Source organism: Peromyscus leucopus, chromosome 1 (assembly GCF_004664715.2).
Source record: "Peromyscus leucopus breed LL Stock chromosome 1, UCI_PerLeu_2.1, whole genome shotgun sequence".
NCBI classification, from domain to species: Eukaryota; Metazoa; Chordata; class Mammalia; order Rodentia; family Cricetidae; genus Peromyscus; species Peromyscus leucopus.
The window spans coordinates 78,921,588-78,939,939 of NC_051063.1; the positions used below are offsets into that span (position 1 = coordinate 78,921,588).

The 18,352-nt window shown below is 50.9% G+C and overlaps 1 protein-coding gene across 1 annotated transcript in view; it reads left to right on the top strand.

Moving 5' to 3' along the window:
- The first annotated feature begins 225 nt into the window (after nt 1–225).
- LOC114692232 (germ cell-specific gene 1-like protein) overlaps nt 226–18,352 on the top strand; it is an 80,067-nt gene continuing 61,940 nt past the window's right edge. Inside the window, exon 1 of the mRNA XM_028867910.2 lies at nt 226–308. The gene's annotated coding sequence lies outside the window, so the exon portion shown is untranslated. The remainder of the gene's footprint in view (nt 309–18,352) is intronic.

The following is an 18,352-nucleotide window of genomic DNA, read 5'->3' on the forward strand; positions in this document are numbered from 1 at the left end:
CCTCACCCCACACTGGTCCCTCAGGTGCCACAGCCCAGAGAAACCTAGAGCTGAGCTTGGGTTTGCAGTGACCTGCTGTCCTCAGTGGGTGGTGCTGGCCGGGGTGGTGCTGGCCGGGTGGGGTGGACCATTGCTCACCTGCTCCTGCCTCGTTCTCCAGGGGTGCTGTGGCTGTCGTGGTCTCCGAGTGCTCTACATCCTTCTGGGTGGTCGGCTTCAGCCTCATGTGTCTTGAGCTCCTCCACTCCAGCGCGTCATAGACGGACTCAAGCTCAACGCCTTCGCTGCCGTCTTCACGGTGCTCTCAGGTAAGGAGCGTGGAAGCAGCATCAGAGGTCAACCTCTCCTCTCCCTGGCTCAGCAACAGGGGATGCTGTGCTCCAGAGCCTGGGGACATCTCTGTGAGGATGGAAGAGCACAGGCTGTTGCTTCTCTCCGAGCCCAGACCTACCATTTAATTGTCCACAGCATGCTGGGCACAACGTTCTTGCTTTATAGTGACAAGCACACACACCTAGGGCCAGCCATGTGGTGTTAGCATGAGTGTGAGGTCAGCTGGAATGTGTGTTGGATTTGGGCATGAGACAGGGAGGTGATAGGAAGGGGGGGTATGGAGGGGGCTCTCACAGAGCTACGAAGAAGGATCCTTCTGACTGATGTTGCTGCTTAGTGGCGGAGCACTTGCTTAGCATGCATGAAGACCCAAGTTCCATCCCTAGCCATGGGCCAGGAAAAGAAGAAAGGTGGAAGGAAGGAGAGAGGGGGGCGGACAAAGGGGGAGTCCATTGGAAATGAGGACTTCCTCCCCCTTGAGCCCCCCCTGGTGATGGTGAGGAAGAAGCCTCCCTGCCCCCATAGGACTCAGAGATGGAGAAGGCACACCAAGAAAAGACCCTTGGCCCAGATCGTGGTGTCTCCAGATCCAAGTCCCAGAGTGCAGAGCAGAGTGCTCTAGAAGAGTGCTGTCATTGTCCCCGCGGCTGGCCAGCCAGGCCGGCTGGCCTCTGTGAGACAACTGTAAACTTAAAACGCCACGTGTAAATCGAATTTCTATAAACCCGACAATCCCATTCTTCGTGCACTGGAAAAGCTGCCTTTGACAAGAGACGTAATCGCCTCTAATTGAGGTATGTATAGAAAGCAGAGGGATTTCTCAAAGAACAGAGAGCCGAACTCAACAAGTTACAGCCTGTTCCCCAGATCAAATGCACCGTGAGGACCTGGGGAATTCCATGCAGAGGAGAAGGGTTTAGCTATAGACTAGCGCAGCATCTGGCTCCATCCAGTTCCCTGCTGCTCTCGACTGAGACCTCTTCTGCCCTTCACTTTCGTCTTTTATTCATTTATTCAGTCAACATCTGCTGAAGGTCTGTTGGGCTCTGGCCACTGGCCTGGGTCTGGGGGGAAGTGAAGGAGCAGGATTTGCTCTTGTGAAGTTTGCTGTGTTGAAGAAAGATGTGAAGTTTCCATAACGTGGCCTGGGCACTTCTCTGTCCCAGGCAGAAGGGCTATCCAACCTACCCGGAGTGTGATGCTGAACTGAGGTGTGGAGGAGCCATGTGTGGCAGACTTGGGAACCAGACTATGTTTCCTTGACAGACAACTCGGCGGGGGGGGGGGAGGATACAGGGGGACACACAGCACAGGCAAAGGCTTGTGAGGAGCCGTAATCCGGGGACTTCAGATATCCAGAGTGGCAGGAAGGCAGAGAGAGGCAGAGGAGAAAGGTGCTGAGAGGAGGCTGCAGAGCTGGTGAGGACCTTGCAGAGGCCTCCCAAGTTCATCCTGCAGGCGACAGGGAGTCAGCGAGCAGTTCAAAGCGAGGGGATAAGGGAGCGACGGTCAGGTTTGCCCTGGGATGACGAGTTCTGAGTTCAGGGTGGAGCCCAGAGGGAACCAAGTGAACTGGCAGCAGGGAGCTGGGTACAGGCCTGTCACCCCAACGGTTGTGGAAGCTGAGACAGGAGGATCACAAGTAGCAAGACTAGCCTGGACTACAGACTGAGTTCAAGGCAGTTTGGGTAACATAGTGAGACTCTTTTAAAATAAAGATTAAAAAGGGACCTGGGGCTATAGCTCAGTGGCAGGGCTTGCCTAGCAGGTATGAAGGGCCAGGGGTTGGGTGGGGGTGGGTGGAGAGACCCAGAGAGACCGGAAACAGAGACAGGGAGGCTGCTGTGGAAATCGAGGTGAGAAATAGTGGATGTGAGAAATGTGGATGCAGGAGATTAGAACAGGCACCTCTCCACGAAAAAGGTGAGGCCCCTAGGACTTTGAGACAGTGGAGGAGCAGCTATTAGGGAATGCAGAAAAGGCGAGGTCAGGCTTGGAGTCCACAGATTCAGAGTCTGGGACCCGGTTTAGAAAACCATTTACACCCTATTTCTGCAGCTTGTAAAATGTCACTCGTCATTTCCTGCACCGGGATGATGGGGCGGACGCTGGGATGCAGTGACCTGCAGCGCCCATCCTTTCCGCATCCCACAGCAGCTGCCGCAGGTGTTCTGACGTGCAGCCTCCGGAGCAGGGCGCCTATTAGGCATCCACCAAATCTTGTTTAACATGCTCACAAAACAGTGTGCATGTTCCCACCCGAAAAGTCCCAGTGCTTTGCTAAATGTATTCCCCTCGATTGGTTCCCTCTGTAATCGTGTGCGTTCATTTTACACAGCTGAAAGAATCGTTGTGAGGAGGGTCCAGACGGCCAGGGAGCCTCTGACCCAGTCATGCAGAGGTCCAGAGCTGGCCCTTGACTTTAGACAGGCTGAGCCGTGGGGTGACTAAGGAGACAGCGGGGATCCAAGAGGGAGGTGGTCAGAGTGCTGGCGGGGGCTGGGTGTGCTCCTCAATTCTGGCTAGCAACCTCCTTTCTCTTCCTTTTTTCCCCTCTGCCCCTCATCCAGGCACCCTTCCCACTGCCCAAAGCCTCCTGTTCTCCTCTCTACCTTCTTCGGTCCAAACAAGTACGCGTCAGTTGTCAGCCAAAGCCGCTGTGATGGTTATATTGTCAACTGGACAGGATTTAGAGACAAGCGTCTGAGCATGTCTGTGAGGGAGGTCTAGATTGGGCTAATGGAGGAGGAGGACCCATCTTCACCTTGGGTAACACCATTCACGGGCTGGGCTGGCAGGCTGCATGAAAAGGAAAAAGCCAGCTGAGCATCACATGTCTCCCCCTGCCTTCTGATGCTGATGCTGCCTTGCGCTCCAGCAGCCGTGATGGAGTGTACCCTGGACCTGTGAGCCAAAAACAGGCCCTTCCTTCTTTAAGGTGCTTCCGTCAGGAATCACAGCAATGAGAGAAAGCAGTTAACACAGCAGCCATCTCCATTCTCCTTAGCTTCTTCCAGAGGCTCGTCTCGGCCTCTGCCCATCAAAAAATAAAAAATAGAAAGGCGCTTCCTCCCAGTAGGGAGCCCACTGCTAGAGCTGCTAGAGAAACTGGCTGTCTCTATAACTCCAGACATCTGAACAAGTCAGGGCCCAGGGAGGTTAATTGACCTGCGCTGGTGGCGTAGCTGGCCAATGTGGCACTGGAATTAAGCCACTTTCCGCTGGCTTTAAAGGGTCTGTACTGCTTTCACAGAGTCCTACTGTGGGTGTGAGCAGGTAGGAGGACAAAGACTTTTCTTTTTTCAATTAATCTGCAGAAAGCAGAAACTCAGAAGTTAATAGCAGCCAGATGAAGCAGCGAAGACCCAACTATCAGGTGGCAGAGAGAAGGAGACACTCGGGAGACGGGGAGAGCCGAGCCAGGCAGGGCTATTATAAGAAAGACTGGTGTCCAACCTACTGATGAAAAGACACAGGAAGCTGGTTTGGGGTGACTCCTTGAGGACCTTGGAGGGATGTCAGTGGGTTCCCCTGGGTGGGTGGGGGAGCTACTGCAGTCCAGGAAGAGGGGCAGTCCAGGCTGGACAGAGGCCAGTGCTGACTCCTGGGGTGTGTTGGACCCTGCCATCTGCTGAACCAGATGAGCCCAAGGTGAAAATATTCCTCTGGTAGAGGAGAAAGCAGAGCCAGGCAGCTCTTATGCAAACTAGTTATTAGGGTTAATTAGCAATTATGAAAATTAGCCCACTGATTATAGTTGGTCATGATGGCAGCATTATGGGGGAGACAGACTCCTGTGACCCAGTGTGACTCAGGCCCCTCTGAGTCTTCATGTGAACCAGTCGTGACCTTGAGCTCTATCCTTGGCCTGCTTAGTCTGGTTTAATGAGAATCTGGCTGGGTTTGTTGAATGAAATCTTCCACCATTAGCTAGGCATGGGATCACGTTCCTGGGACTCCATCATTCAAGAAGCTGAGGCAGGAGAATTATGAGCTAGAGACCAGTTGCAAGGATCCAACTGCATGGCACCAGGCAGGAAAAAGATAATAATTCAAAATCCAAAGTATGGTTTCTGTAATACACAACAAGGTGATGTCTGTAAGGCATTCTGTGTTCAGGGTTGAGCTGTCTTCTCATAACGTCTTTAGCCAAAGTATCTGCACATCTGTGTCTCTAACAGTGGCACCATGCAGTGGGGGCTGCAGTGGGGCAAGCCTGCCATGGGCTCACTCCGTCACTCCTCATAGTATGGTGGCGAGGACCAGACTGTTGTTTCCACTGTACAGCTAGGAAGCCGGCTTGTCTGCAGCCCTAGCTAGAGAGCTATTGAGCCTGGTGCCTGCCGTACTGAGCTGTCCAGAGCGAGGCTTAGCCTGGGTCCTCAGGCTGCCACCATCATCAATATTTCTAGCTGTCCTTGAGATGCCTTCTCTGGGTGGGGCCTGGCCCAGGCACTCATCTGGGATCCTCAGTGAAGGGTGTCAGGCCCTGGTGACTATCTGGTGTAGAACAGTAGTGATTGTACAGGTGGTCCTGAGGACTAGAATGACAACGTTGTCCCAATGCTCCACTGTGAACTTGGGGGGCCTGAGGTGTACCACACTTGTTAGGGACTCACAAAGTGCCCTGAGTCCAACTGCTTGAATCAGAAGAGAAAATTAATATAATAAATAACTAAATGAGTGTAGTTAGAGGGAGGAGTCATGTCTTATTGTATAGAAAGGTGGTTATGGTTGACAATAATTGTCTGTGGGTTACATAGCAAGACCCTGCCCGAAGGAAAAGAGGAGGAGGAAGAGAAAAGGGTGGAAGAGGAGGAGGAGATCTGAATGGGTCCAACACAGAGGACAGCTAAATGTTGGAGTGATGTCTATCAGTCGTTGTTTTTCTTGTGAATGTGACAAACACCTGAGAAAAGCCACTTAGGGAAGGAAGGTTTATTTTGGCTCACAGTGCAAAGGTGCAGCCTGCCCTGATGGGGAAGACACGGAGGCAGGAGCATGAGGCAGCTGGTCACTGCGTCCACAATCAGAAAGCAGAAGATGAATTCTCTTTCTCTTTACCCTTTTCACTCCAGCCCAGGGAATGGTGCCGCCCATATGCGGGGTGGGAGGTGTCACCGTGCTCTGCTAAACCTTTCTGGGAACACCCTCATAGGCCCACTCAGAGGTTTGTTTCCATGGTAATTCTAAAGTTTATCAGGTTGACACATCGCAGATGGATATGTCAACTATCCTAATCAACACACCACATGCCTGTGATGGAATGTCGCACCACCCCCAAATATGTACAATTACTGTATATCACTTAAAATAAAAACACTAAACGGAGGTCATAGCTCATTGGTTGACGGCTCGTGCATAGCCTGGTTCCATTCACAGTGTCACAAAAGTGTATGAATTATTTTAATTAAAATTTTAACATTTTCAAAAAAAATAACAAAGTTGTAAGAATGTTCCAGATTGTGTGGTATTTATATTTATACAATTAAAAGTCAACCAAAGAGCCAGGGATAGTGTTAAGCATCTGTAATCCCTGGGACAAGAAGTTTGAAAATTCTGATAGATAGATAGCTACATAGATAGCCCCTGTCTGAAAATAAAATAAAGCAATAAAAAGACATTTCAATCCTGCATTCATGAAGGAACAGAGCTCAACGCCAATGGAAACCATGTGGAGACCCCAAAGTGGGCCACAGGGTTTCTGGTGCTTTGGGGACTAAGGGGGACTAGTTCCACACTGGTGGCTCTTCCCCCACCCTGTGGTGTCAGCTGAGGGGTGTTGGAACCTCCTCTGTCCTCCCGGGAATAGAGCCTTAGCCCCAGAAAGGCTGTGAGCAGGCAGGACAACGTCTGCTCTCCTCCAGCTCCTGGAGAAAATGCAGCTGATCTAGGAAAACAAACCATTTGGAAAATTCCTTCACGTCCCAGCTCACTGTGGGCTTTCAGTAAGATCCACGTGGCATGAAGAGACACCTGTCCGTTTCCCTGGAAATAACCAGCTGTGTGAATTCAGCAACAGCCTATTTTGTTACATAATGAAAAAAGGAACTTTAGGGATAAAATAAAAATTTAACAAGGACTTGAAAACTAGGGTTTGGGTAATATTTTAAAGGCGAGCTGTGAGTCCCAGTACAGGGCCCCAGGGAAAGGGAGAGGTATGGATACCACCAAGCAAGGGGGTTTAAATTCTGGATGTCAAGGGTTCCCCCCCTACATTGCAGACACCCCTAGCCTGAGAAACTAGGTGGGAAGCAAAGAGTGGCTACCCTCTACCCATCATGGCACCTGGGGGCTAGAATGCTCTCGGGTTCTGTTCTAATTCATCTGCAAATCCTTCATCTCACCCCTGGTCTGTGGGGCTAACTATGAGCCCACCCCGACCTGTGACTGGCAAGTGTGTCTTCCCTTGGCTGTAGGAGGCTGGGTAGGAGTGCCATGCCCAGTCCCTACCCTCCCTGGGTGAGGCCCTCATTCATTCTTCCCTCTGGTCTGTGGTTTTGCAGCTTACTCTACTTTGGTGATTGGTGGGTTTGTGGTGGCTTTAGTTCCTTCTGTAGCCTGCCACAGACAGGATGAGTTCCCTGGGAGCCTAATTCCACTCTCTACCTTACCATCAAAATGCATGCTGTGAGAACCGCCACCCATGACCCTCACTGCTAGGCCCTCACCTTCTGTAGTTCATTTGGTCTCTTGCCCACACACCCAGAGGCCAAGTAGTTAGGTTGATTTTTGTGGCTCACAATTGCAGAGGGTGTCACATGAGGTGGCTCATGGCATGTCCCAGCACTCAGGAGGCTGGGGCAGAAGACTCATGAGGTTGAGGCATATCTGGACTACATAGTGAGACCCTGCCTCAAAAAGAGAGAAGGGGAGGAGGAGAAAGAGGGGGGCAATGCTGTGTTAGTGACTTTCCTGTCACTGTGACAAGCTCTGACAAGTGCTCATGCGCTGAAGGCTCATTTTGGCTCACAGTTTCCAAGGGATTTCAGTCCGTCATAGTGGAGAAGGCAGGGTGGAGTTGCTCTGTCCATGGTAACAGGAGTATGTGGCAGTAGTTGTTCACATCATGATGGCCCAGGAAGCAGAGGTGGTACAACCCTCCCAGGCCCCTAGTGACCTACTTCTTCCAGCCAATCCCCACCCCTTAAAGTTTCCACGGCCTTCAAAATCATGCCCCACACTGGGAGCCAAGCACTTAAAACATAAGCCTGAGAAGGACATCGAAGATTTAAACCATAACAATGCAGAGGGTCCACGTCTTATAAATGAATATTTGCATATTACTAAGATTCTTTTGGTGACAAGAACCTAATCGAATTGATGAAGGAGGAGAGGGTGGTGACAGGAATCAGTCTGTTCAGTGACTGGAAGCATGGGCTGGCCAAGCCTTGGGACAGCCGTGTCCGGGTCCTTAGAATGTTGCCTGCATTGGCAGTCATTCTCCAATTCTGTTAGTGTGGACAGAAGTCTAGTCATGGGACTCTAGACTCACGGAAGTCCTGGAAGTAGAAAGGCCTGCTCCTGGAGTTTCCTCCATGCTGTGGGCTTAGCACACAGACCAAGCAGGGTCTGGGCAATGGTGAGCTCAAGAGAACTAGCTGACAACAAGTCCAGATGGGTTGTTAAGTCACAGGGCTGGCAGAGGCTCTGAGGTGGAGACAAGGGACTCAGGGTCCTTGGAATAAGCAGTTCTTTCACTAAGAACTGTGAACATTTTCATCCCTAAGACAAAATACCAGGGAGATATAATTTAACAGAGAAAGATGCATTTTGGTTCTTGTTTCCAGAAGGTTCTGGCTATGGTCTGGCTGGTTCCATTGTTTCTGTCCTGTGTAAGGCAGAGCATCATGGAGGAAGGGCATGCTGTAGCAGGGCCAATCTCATCATGGTGGCCAGGAATGAGAAAGAGAGACAGACAGACACAGAGGGACAGACAGACAGAGACAGAGACACACAGAGAGACAGAATGGGTAAGAGAAAAAGTGAGGGGGGGGGGAGTCCAGGGCAAGATACAGCCTCCAGGAACACACCCACACTGACCTACTTCCCCCAGTCAGGCCCTATTCTGAAGTTTCCAGCAACTCCCCAGGTGAATATAAGCCTGGGGGACAGTTGATGTGCAAACCATAACATCCCACACTTGGTCCTGAGGATTTGTGGCCATTTCATAATGCAAGATGCATTTGTTCTACATCCAAGAGTCCCCGAAGTGTTAACAGTTCCAGCATTGTTCAAAAGTTGAAGTCTCGAGTCTCCTCTGAGACTCAAAGAGAACTGTTAGCTTGGGGTAAGAGTTTTAAAACCCAACAAAGTGAGCCATAAAGAACTAGTCACACACGAGAGAGTCCATACATCAGAGTACACAATCCTGTTCCAAAACAGGAGGGATAGGAAAATGGAGGCAACAATTGTCCCAACGAAGGGCTGAAACCCAGCAGCCCAAACGCTGATTCCTGTAGCTCTGGGTTTGGCACCTGGGACACGTGGTGGCACGATGCAATCTCTGAAGACCTGGGCAGCACCAGCACCCCCGCCGCCGCCATGCTGGCTGTAATCCACTTAGTTTCTCTCCTGGGCTGCTGTGTTTTGGTCTCCTCAGCTGACCTTACATGCTTCTGGTATCTCCAGCTTCCTGGGGTCTCCATTTGCAGCTCCTCCCCCCAACTCTCCCCTCCCCCCAACCCCTATAGTTTCATGAATCATTCTCTCAGGGCTACCTTCAGGGAATCTGGCTCAGCCGTACAACGTCTGTCCTTCTGAGCCATCCTCTGAAATCTGGGTGGAAGCCTGCATGTTCCTGCAACTCTTACGTTATGTATGCCTGCAAAACTTGTACTGTGTGGATGAAGCCAGGGTCTGTCAGCACTTGAAAAGCAGCCAGGGCACCTTGGGGTGGCAGCTGAGTGCCTGGGTCCTGATCTGAGAATAGGGTGCAGCTTTGCAATGCATTCTCCTCAAGGGATAGTCTTTTAGATGTGTTTTCACTTTTATCCCCTGAAAGTGGGTAGAGTCTTGCCAGTTTCCAAGATATCCACAAGATACCCTTCCTACTGTCCAGGCACAAAGCACCTGCCTTTTCTATCAGCACGTATCAAACTGTACAAAGTCTGTGTTTCTTTAGGCCATTTACACACACACACACACACACACACACACACACACACACACACACACACCATTCTTGGATCATACTCACTGCTCAATACTTTCATAGATTTTTTTTTGATGACGCCATTCTCTTTAACAACCATCTTTCATGTCAACAGCATTAAGTGTGATCCTTTTCAGACCAAACAAGGAGCCTTACGAATCTGCCTGCTCTGCCCTTTGTTCCTAATGATCACTATGAGCTTCTTGAGAGCCACATTCTAAATGCCAGGCTGCCTTAAAATCCCCCCACCCCCCACCGGATTACTTAGTCCGTTGCTTTTTGACTTAGCTTTCCACAGAGTCTCAGGCATGGAAAAATGTTGACAAGTTCTTTGCCACAATGCAACATGACTGGCATCTAGTTCAGTTCCCAAGAAAATGTTTGTTTCTGAACGAAAGTTCAACAGCATTGCTTGTCTGCATTCCCACCTCTGCCCTGGTCCTCTGAGCTCCCACCAGAATCCCCCACTAAACTAAAGCTCACAGCAGGTTCTAGGGCTGCTCTAGCCTGAATCTGCCAATTCCAAACTTCTGTCATCCAAAGGCAAGAACTTCCCAAGCACATGTCAGGCGGTCACAGCGGTGACCTTACTTCTCCGGCACCAGCTTTCTGAGTGTTAATCAGACTTTACGTTACTGTGACAAAATACCCCAGAGAAGTAGCTTAAAGCTTGTTTTGGATCATAGTGCCCGAGGGTCCAGCATGGGTCAGCTGGCTCTTCTGCTTCCAGAGCTGGGGTTAGACAGGGCAACATGGGAGCAGAGCTGCTCACCTCATGGAGGCCAGGAAGCAGAGAGCAAGATATAGAGGAGTTCAGGGCAATGTATAACCCTTAAGGATTATGTAGCCCTTCCTCCTAAAGTTTCTAGAACCTTCCAAAATAGCACCACCAGCTGGGGGATCAAGTGCTCAACATGTGAGCCTATAAGCCTCATTTCATACACTAGCCTTAGCATAGACCCTAAACTGAGGTTTCTTTGGAAGGCAATCCCAGGATGCTTGGGGGAAGGAGGCAATCCCATGATGCTCAGGGGAAGGAGGCAATCCCAGGGAGTATGCCAGAAGTGTGAAGAAGCTGATCAGGAGGAGCAAAGCAAGGAAAGGTGATCACCGCTGGCCACTGGGTTCCTAGGAGGTGTCAGAGCCCAGCCAGAAGTGCTTGCTCAAAGGTTTCTCCAAAAGGTCGTTATTCGCTAGCCCCCATCCAGTAGTGACCTAGGGTCCCTCCTGCACTCTGAGATTCCCAACATCTCTCATCCAAGAGACCAGGTGCTTGAGGAAGGAGCCCCCAGGTAATCTGAAGCGGCAGGGGGCCTGTGGCCTGACTTGGGGGCTGCTGGGGGCTGCCACAGAAAGTCACACGAAGACCAAGTGTGTGGCACTAACCAGTGCAGTTCTGGTGCAAACCACGTGGATGCTTCAGTCCTTTCTGGACTGTTCTAACCGAAGATCATGTAGTGAGAAGTTCACCACGTTCCATGTCTAGAGTTCTTAGGCATCGTTGGTTGCCTGTCTCTCTCCTGCCAGGCTTGGTTAAAGCCCACCCTTCAAACTGTTCTGGGACCAGACCAAGTCACTTCATCTCATCAGCATAAGCTCATGCACAGTGCAAGGGGCTCCTGGGTAACAGACATTCCTAATACAGAGGGAGTTCTGAGGATTTAGAGCAACTCTTCCCCCTCTGGGGTCAAAGCCCAGTCGAATTGTTTATTTCCTAACAAGGGTCTAATGGGCGGCCAGGCTGGTACCTGTTCTCAGCTGTGCCTTGGTTGGGGAAACTAGAGACCAATAGCATTAGAGGGAGGGGGGCCAAGACAGCTCCCCTATTTGACACAAGGGTCTACAGGAAGAGGCATTGTTAGGCCTGGACATCTAGGACCCCCTTTGAGTGTGAGATGTTTCAGGTTTTGCCTCTGTAGTGACCACTTCTGGCCCCTCTGTGCCCTGAGATTGTGGTCCCAGCCAAGTTCTCCATACATACAGTCCTCCAGACATGACCATGGCTGCTTTCATCTCTGAACTAAGGTGTACAGGGGCAGCACACATCTGCTTCTGCCTGGGATCTTAATTCTGACTCTAAGCATCCATACCCCAAGGGTGGCAGAAGATTCAACTTCGGAAATGTTCAGGCCCTTTTCCCTACTGTCCTTGGTGCCTCACCATAGTTTTATAGTCTTACGTGATATCAGGCAAAGCAGAACAGAGTTTAGCCTTGGTCATAATCCTCTTCCTCATACAGGCCACAGTTCCCAGTTTTCTGGGGACTAGAATGTTCTAGAATTCAACACTTTTTGGAGTTGGAAGGTAACATAATACATAGACTGCCCGTTCCAGAGTACACTGAAGCAGCCTGGCAGCACACTGGACTCACATGCCCACATTTCCACATGGTAACAGGGCATGCCCTGTGGTCAGCAGTGGTGTCTATGAGTTCAAGCCAAGTCATTTCTATGGCCAAATGAGTTCTAGAAAAATCTCCCAGGTTTTGGAACTTCTGGGAATTGTAAAATGCAGGGCGAGATATTAGAGTCAACCTGGTACGATGGCTTACACCTTTAATAACAGCATCCAGGAAGCCAAAGCAGGGAGATTGTGAGTTCAAGGCCAACCTGGGCTATATAGTGAGCTCTAGGCCAGCTTGCACTACATAGCAAGGCCCTGTCTAAAATTATGTCTGGAGTCGGTAGTTTACATTTGTTTGCTCTTACTGTTTGCTAGTCAGGTGCTAGGACGTTGCTATTTTACAGCTGAGAAAAGTGAGACACAGACTCCATCAGCAACACTAGCTTCACAGCACACACGCCTCAGTACTGGGTGGAGCCTCCACCTGCATCCACATTGGCCTTTCTCATCCTGGGCACATTGCTGCTGGGGACAGACATGGGGAAGGAGAATGGGGCTGGGAGCCTTGCCACCTGTGGTCTTACCATTCTGATTGAGGCTCCTGTCCAGTGCGCAAGCATCTCGTAGGAGTAACACATGTTAACGAAGCCACCCAGGTGTACCTCAGCAGGCAGTGCAGTGGCCAGGGTAAACTTGGGGACGCATGTCCCACAGCTCATGGTTACCATGGAGAAGTGTACATGGCATTCAAGGAAAGCCAAAATCTGGGTTTTTTATGGAAGAATCTCCTTACTTTTAATTATAAAAATGTTTTAAAAACAACTTTATTAAGGTGTAATTTACATATCGTAATCTTTTCCCATGTAAAGTATGGAATTTTTAAGTAATTTTTAGTAGGCATCATGATAGTCTAATTTAAAAACATTTCCATTAACCTTAAATAAATCTCAAATCCAGGAACAGTTACTCTCTGTTTCCAACCCTGGGTGGCCATTACTCACCTTTTCACCCCATAATCTAGCCTCTTTTTGACATTTCATAGATATGGGTCATGTGGTATATTGCCTTTTATGACTGCCTTCTTTCATTTGGTGCGATCTGTTTGAGATTTATCCATCTTGCAGCAGGATGCTAGAATCGTATTCCTTTCTGTTGCTGCATACACGCTCCCTGCATGGACATACCACCTTTTCTCTGTAGACTCCTCAGCTGGAGGACTCTGGGCTCTTTCCACCTTCGGACTGCTGGAATAATCATGCTAAGGACACTGTCAGGAAGCGTTTCTGTGAACATACATTTTGTTCCTCTTGAGCATAAGCCTAGGAGAGGAACTGCTGGGTCACATGCTTTTAACCCATTGTGCTAGCCAAGGAGAAATCACCCCAGACCCTTAGCCCAGTTCCCTGCCCTGAAGGTCACACCTGCCTCTTTTCCATGCCTCCCCAGGTTAGAACTCACCCCAGCAGAATCTGCTCAATAAATTCAGGCTTTGAAGATGGGAAGTAAGCAGAAAGCATTTTGTCAATAGGTTTTGCTTCCTCCTTACCCTATGGTGGGTGGGGAGTGGTGAGAGTCCAGAGCCTGTTGAACAAAAAACAAAAGGAAAAGAAGAAATGTGGAAAAGTACAAACCAATACCTGGCCATCTCCTGTCACTGTGCCCCCTGGTGGGGCCCACAGGTGAAGTGACCGATCTCTACCTGATGTCTGACTGAAGGTAGGCATTTATCAAATGTATAGCCAACTCTCTGTGTTACTCAAGTTCTAGTCCCTTAAGAGATGTCACAGTCTACCGAATTGAGTTTGCCCTTGGCCTCATTTAACTGTCTGGGATCTATCATTCTCGTGGACATTTACTCCTTTGGTAGACTAAAACCCGAGCTCATTGGCATGGACGCAGCCTTTTGTGGTCCTCTCAACACCACTTCCCATTTCTTGGTGCTCTCTTGGCTCCATGTTGCCTGATGGGCCTCTCCTCAGCCCATCCCTCCCTCCTCTGCTGTAGCTCACCCCACCCCCACCCCCCACCCCTGCCCAGGGAGATTCTGTGGGCTGGAGAAGAGGCATGAGGGGCTGTGATGGGACTGGGTGTATGGTCCAGGTGTTGGAACACCTGCCCAGCTCCTGGACTGTGAGGCTGGAGGCAGAAATAACAGTGGGAAACAGCACTCTTTTTTAGGTCTCTGCAGAGCGTGGATGGAGGGGAGCCAGAAAAAGAAAAAAAAAAAAAAGAAAGGGAAGGCCTAAGCAGGAAGGAGACGGGAAAATGGTGACCGGGCCCACTACGACAGAGGGACACACCTGTGTGGAGGGAGACAGAAGGACAGAGAGGGACAGAAGGAGCGACGGAGGAAGTGTGAGGCAGACAGGCAGGGCACAGCCACATAGGCCCATCTCTCCCACTGCCATGCAAAGTGAGTCTCGAGACAAGGCCCATCTTCCCAGCTTCTGAGAAGGCAGGGTCAGGGTCTGCCTGACCCTTGAAAGACCCTGTCTCGCAATAAAAACTGTAAACATATAGAAGGAGGCCAGAGGAAGCAATTCATCGGTGGAATGCTCGTCCTGTGTGTGCAAGGTCCTGGGATCCACCCCTAGTGTTCTGAAAAAGAAGTGAGCCCTAGACCCTCCCCCAAGCCCCTTTCCCCTGCAACTGAGGGGCCTCCTTGGTGTGGTCCTTTGTCCAAAATAGCAGTTCCTCACCCAGATGCGTGTTCTTAGCTTTCTAGGGTAAGAGCAAGGAGATGGATAGAGGTTGGGACTCACCTGAGGCTCCTGGAAGCAGGTAGCCTCTTTCACTACCCCCAGGTAAACAGGCCATTTCGCTCACACACTCGCGGTTCCAAGCTCACTTCCTTTTTGAAGCTGTTGGGATGGCCAAGCTACACAGGGCTATGCTTCTCCCTTCATGTCGGAGCTTAAATGCTATCAGCATCCTGGAAGGAAACGCGGGCATGTGAATATGCTGGGATATTGCAGGATGACAGCCAAGGACAGTGGCCAAGGAGCTGGTGGCACCTCGGTATGCCTTCTATCAAATTCCCCATCTTCCCTCAGCTCCCTCTGAGCCTCCGCTACAGGGCAGCTCACACAGCTCAAGGGGAGAGTGTTGCCTGAGTTGACGGGATCTAGAATGAAAAGACCATAAACTGGGCTCCCGAGGCTGAGAAAGTGCAGGATCATGGCCCTGGCAGCTTGGATGCCTGCTGAGGGCTTCCTGGCTTAGAAAGTGCACCTTCTAGCTACATCCCCGCGGCTTGGCAGAACCACACGGCTCCCTGCCATCTAGTCTCAGAAGGGCATTAATCCCAGTGTGAGGCTTCCACCCCACCATGACCTAATCACTTCCCAAGAGCTACCTGCGGATGCCTAGCTTCCAGCATCATGGCAAGTGAATTTGATCGGGATATACACTCAGGCCACAGCCGCCGCCGCCAGGAAGATGGAAACCCAGGGAGGCCAACATTTCTGACTCTTACAAGAGAAGCCAAAACGCCCATATTTTAATGGAAATCCTCCAGTTTTTAAGTGTTGGCCAAAAGCCTCATCCGTTCTCCTGGCTTTCACCAACACCTGCGGGTTGGATTCAGCCCTCCGGCTGCCAGCTTCAATCGCGACGGCACGTGTTTCTATTTCTGTATATGTAATGATTGATTTTACTTCGAGTTACGTCCTTCTCCTCATTAGCCTCGGGGAACAGCCGTGCCAAGGCTCCTGTGGCTGTCCCCATGCCTGGCATTTAGATGATGTTGCGTGTTGGTGCAGGGAATGAGGCAGAGGGTTCCAAGCATGCTACAGCCCCCGTGGGGTCTGAAGGTTCTAGAGGGGAGCCAGGCACTGCTGGCTGGGGCAGCCTGGAAGCATGAGAAGCCGGTCTGCAGGACAAGCGGCTGCTGGTCTTCTGTGATTCAAATTCTGCCATATCCTTTACACACTCCTGTAAGCCAGGGACTGTGCAGGCCACCAGGCCGTTCATACAGATGAGCCTGGCCCCAGGCACAGGGCCAGAGAGAAGCTGGCCTTTCAGGGGATTGGAGGAGGTAGGAATTTTAACAAGTTTAATAAAAACGGAAAGTAAAACCCGAGCTGGTGGAACGGCTGCTTTCTATCAGTTTTAATAGACTTAAAGGACCTGTGGTGCAAAGGATGCTGGGAGCCCAGAGGCAATGTGCCAGAAGTCTGGGACAGGGCTCCCAGGCATCAGTTCTAGGTCTTATCCACCTTCTTCTGCATGGTCAGAAATCTGTCTAGGTTCAGGCCTAGAGGAAGAGCTTAAGTAGGGAGCCAGTAGAGAAACTGAGGTCAAAACCCCATGGCGGGGGAAAAAATCAAGCTTCTGGAATCCTTAAACACAACGTGAAGGCCGTACTCCATTGTGTCCAGGAGAGTTCATACTGCCTGTGCCTGACCCAGGAAGGACCCAATTAACCCCGGGACTCCCATCTCCTATCTCCCCACCAATGCACCCAGTCTTTTGGGCATGAACCCCCTTTTTTAGAGACGAGGAAAAGTGAGTTCAAAGAGATGAGCTAGCATGCTAAGGCGACCAGACCCAGAGCCCCCAGGGTCCCCCCTGAGCTTGCACACTGCCCCACCTTGGCGTTTATCCCACCTCTCCTTCCCACCGCGCTGAGCCTTTGTCCCTGCATCCCTTACACTCTGAAGGGGACGGCGTGAGCTCCATTAGGACCCCGAGTCACTCTTGGGGTATGCACTGGACACTTTCTACCCACTGAACTAGTCCAGTGATCACTCTGTGGTCATCAGGATGGTGGCTTCATGAAGGCCAGGGTGTCCACTACAGAGTGCCCGGAGCCTAGTGGCATGGCCTCTGATTCACACGATGGGTAGGGTCAGAGACCACCAGTCACAGAGAAGGATGGAGGTATCCCTATGTGACAGGACAGAGACACAGAGACAGAGAGAGACAGAGAGACATACAGAGAGTGTCATAGAGAAAACCTGAAGAGAAACATGGAGGTTCTCAGGCTGAGAGACAGACATGGTGCTAAGCCCTGTTACCAACACCATCCCAGTGTGGCTGCCTCCACTCCACACCCTCCCATTCCCCATCTTCCTCACCCCTGTGCAGCAGGGGCTGCATCCCCCAAGGCTTGAAAGGCTCCTGGGTTCCTGGTCACATGGAAGAGCAGCCAGAAGATGCTCCCAGGCTGTGCTGGTGTAGGAAACCCCTAAACAAGGTGACCAGGAGGAGCGTCGAGGCTGGTTCCCAGTGCCCATGAGTTCAGTTCAGAAAGACATACTTGGTGGTCCAGGCCAGAGCCAGCGGACAGTTACGCCGGGAGCCTAAGGTCCCACAGCACAGGGCCACTAAAATCAAGGTTGGGAGGAAGCAAGGAGGACTCTGGGACCAAAGCTCACTATGGTTAGGAGCCCAGGTATATATGTAGGTGGCATACTGTTTCAGCCCCCAGCATCAGGCAGCAGAGCTGGACCAAGTCTGAGGAGGCCCAGGAATGCATACAGCAGCTGCTGAGCCCATGGTGCTGACTGTTAGGTTCCCTCTGTGTCTCTGGCATCTCGTGAACCACTGAGAGCCAGCCTCTCTGAGCATATCACTTGAGGAGATCACTGGACTCTGTGGCTGCCTGTGCATGTGGGTGGGTCCTTCCTGTGGCTAGTGTACAGCCACCCAGGGAGGGAGGGCCTTGCCCTAGAGTGCAGAGCTGGGTCCTAGCCTCCTAGGCAGAGGTTGAGAGCTTTCCTGGGAGCCATCCACAGGGCCTTGTGGCCTTCATCTTTGCTGCCAGAGCCTTTTGAGATTTTTTTTTTTATTTTATTTTTTTCTGGCTTGGGATTAACTTGAGGTCCATGCAGCTGGAACTTATTTGATCTGAGGCAGAGTGGTAGTTTTCTGAAGGTCACCGTGTAATTTCATCTCATGATGCATTGCTTGCTGGTGGCTGCAGGTGGCAGAGGGGAGAGATGGCAGCTGTTCCTGAGAAGATTCGGTCCAGCTGATGACCTTGGCTTTCGAAGGCATGGCTGAGAACTGCAGGGAAAGGCGGTTATAGGTGGGGCTTGGGGGGTACAGTAGGGTGTCTGAGTATGATAAGATTGCAATGTTTCCAGTGGATTTCTGCTTCACCTTTCTGCTTTCTTTAAATTGGTGGAGGCTGTCCCTTGGACACTTGTTCTCCAGTCTTGGGCCATGTTGATCCCATCCCATCCGTGTCCCATAGCCTGGCCAATCCAAGCATCCCAGCTCCAACTCCATCATACTTGATTCAGGGGTAAACATGGAGTGTTAAGCGGTGGGATATCTGTGATGCTCTGTTGGGATTAGCAGCTGTGAGCTTGGAGCTGGTGGGGTCACTGTAAGAAGGAAACTTTCCCGAAGCTTCAGGAGACACAGGCTTCCCTCCTCGTTATTCCAACACCCAACTCATGATGTACCCGTGTGTGCGGCTCACGTGCCTTCAGTGTCTTGAGTTATTGTAGCTTCTCTCACCTTAGCTGCACCTGTGTCCTCACCTGTGACCATGACAATTCTAACAGGGCCACA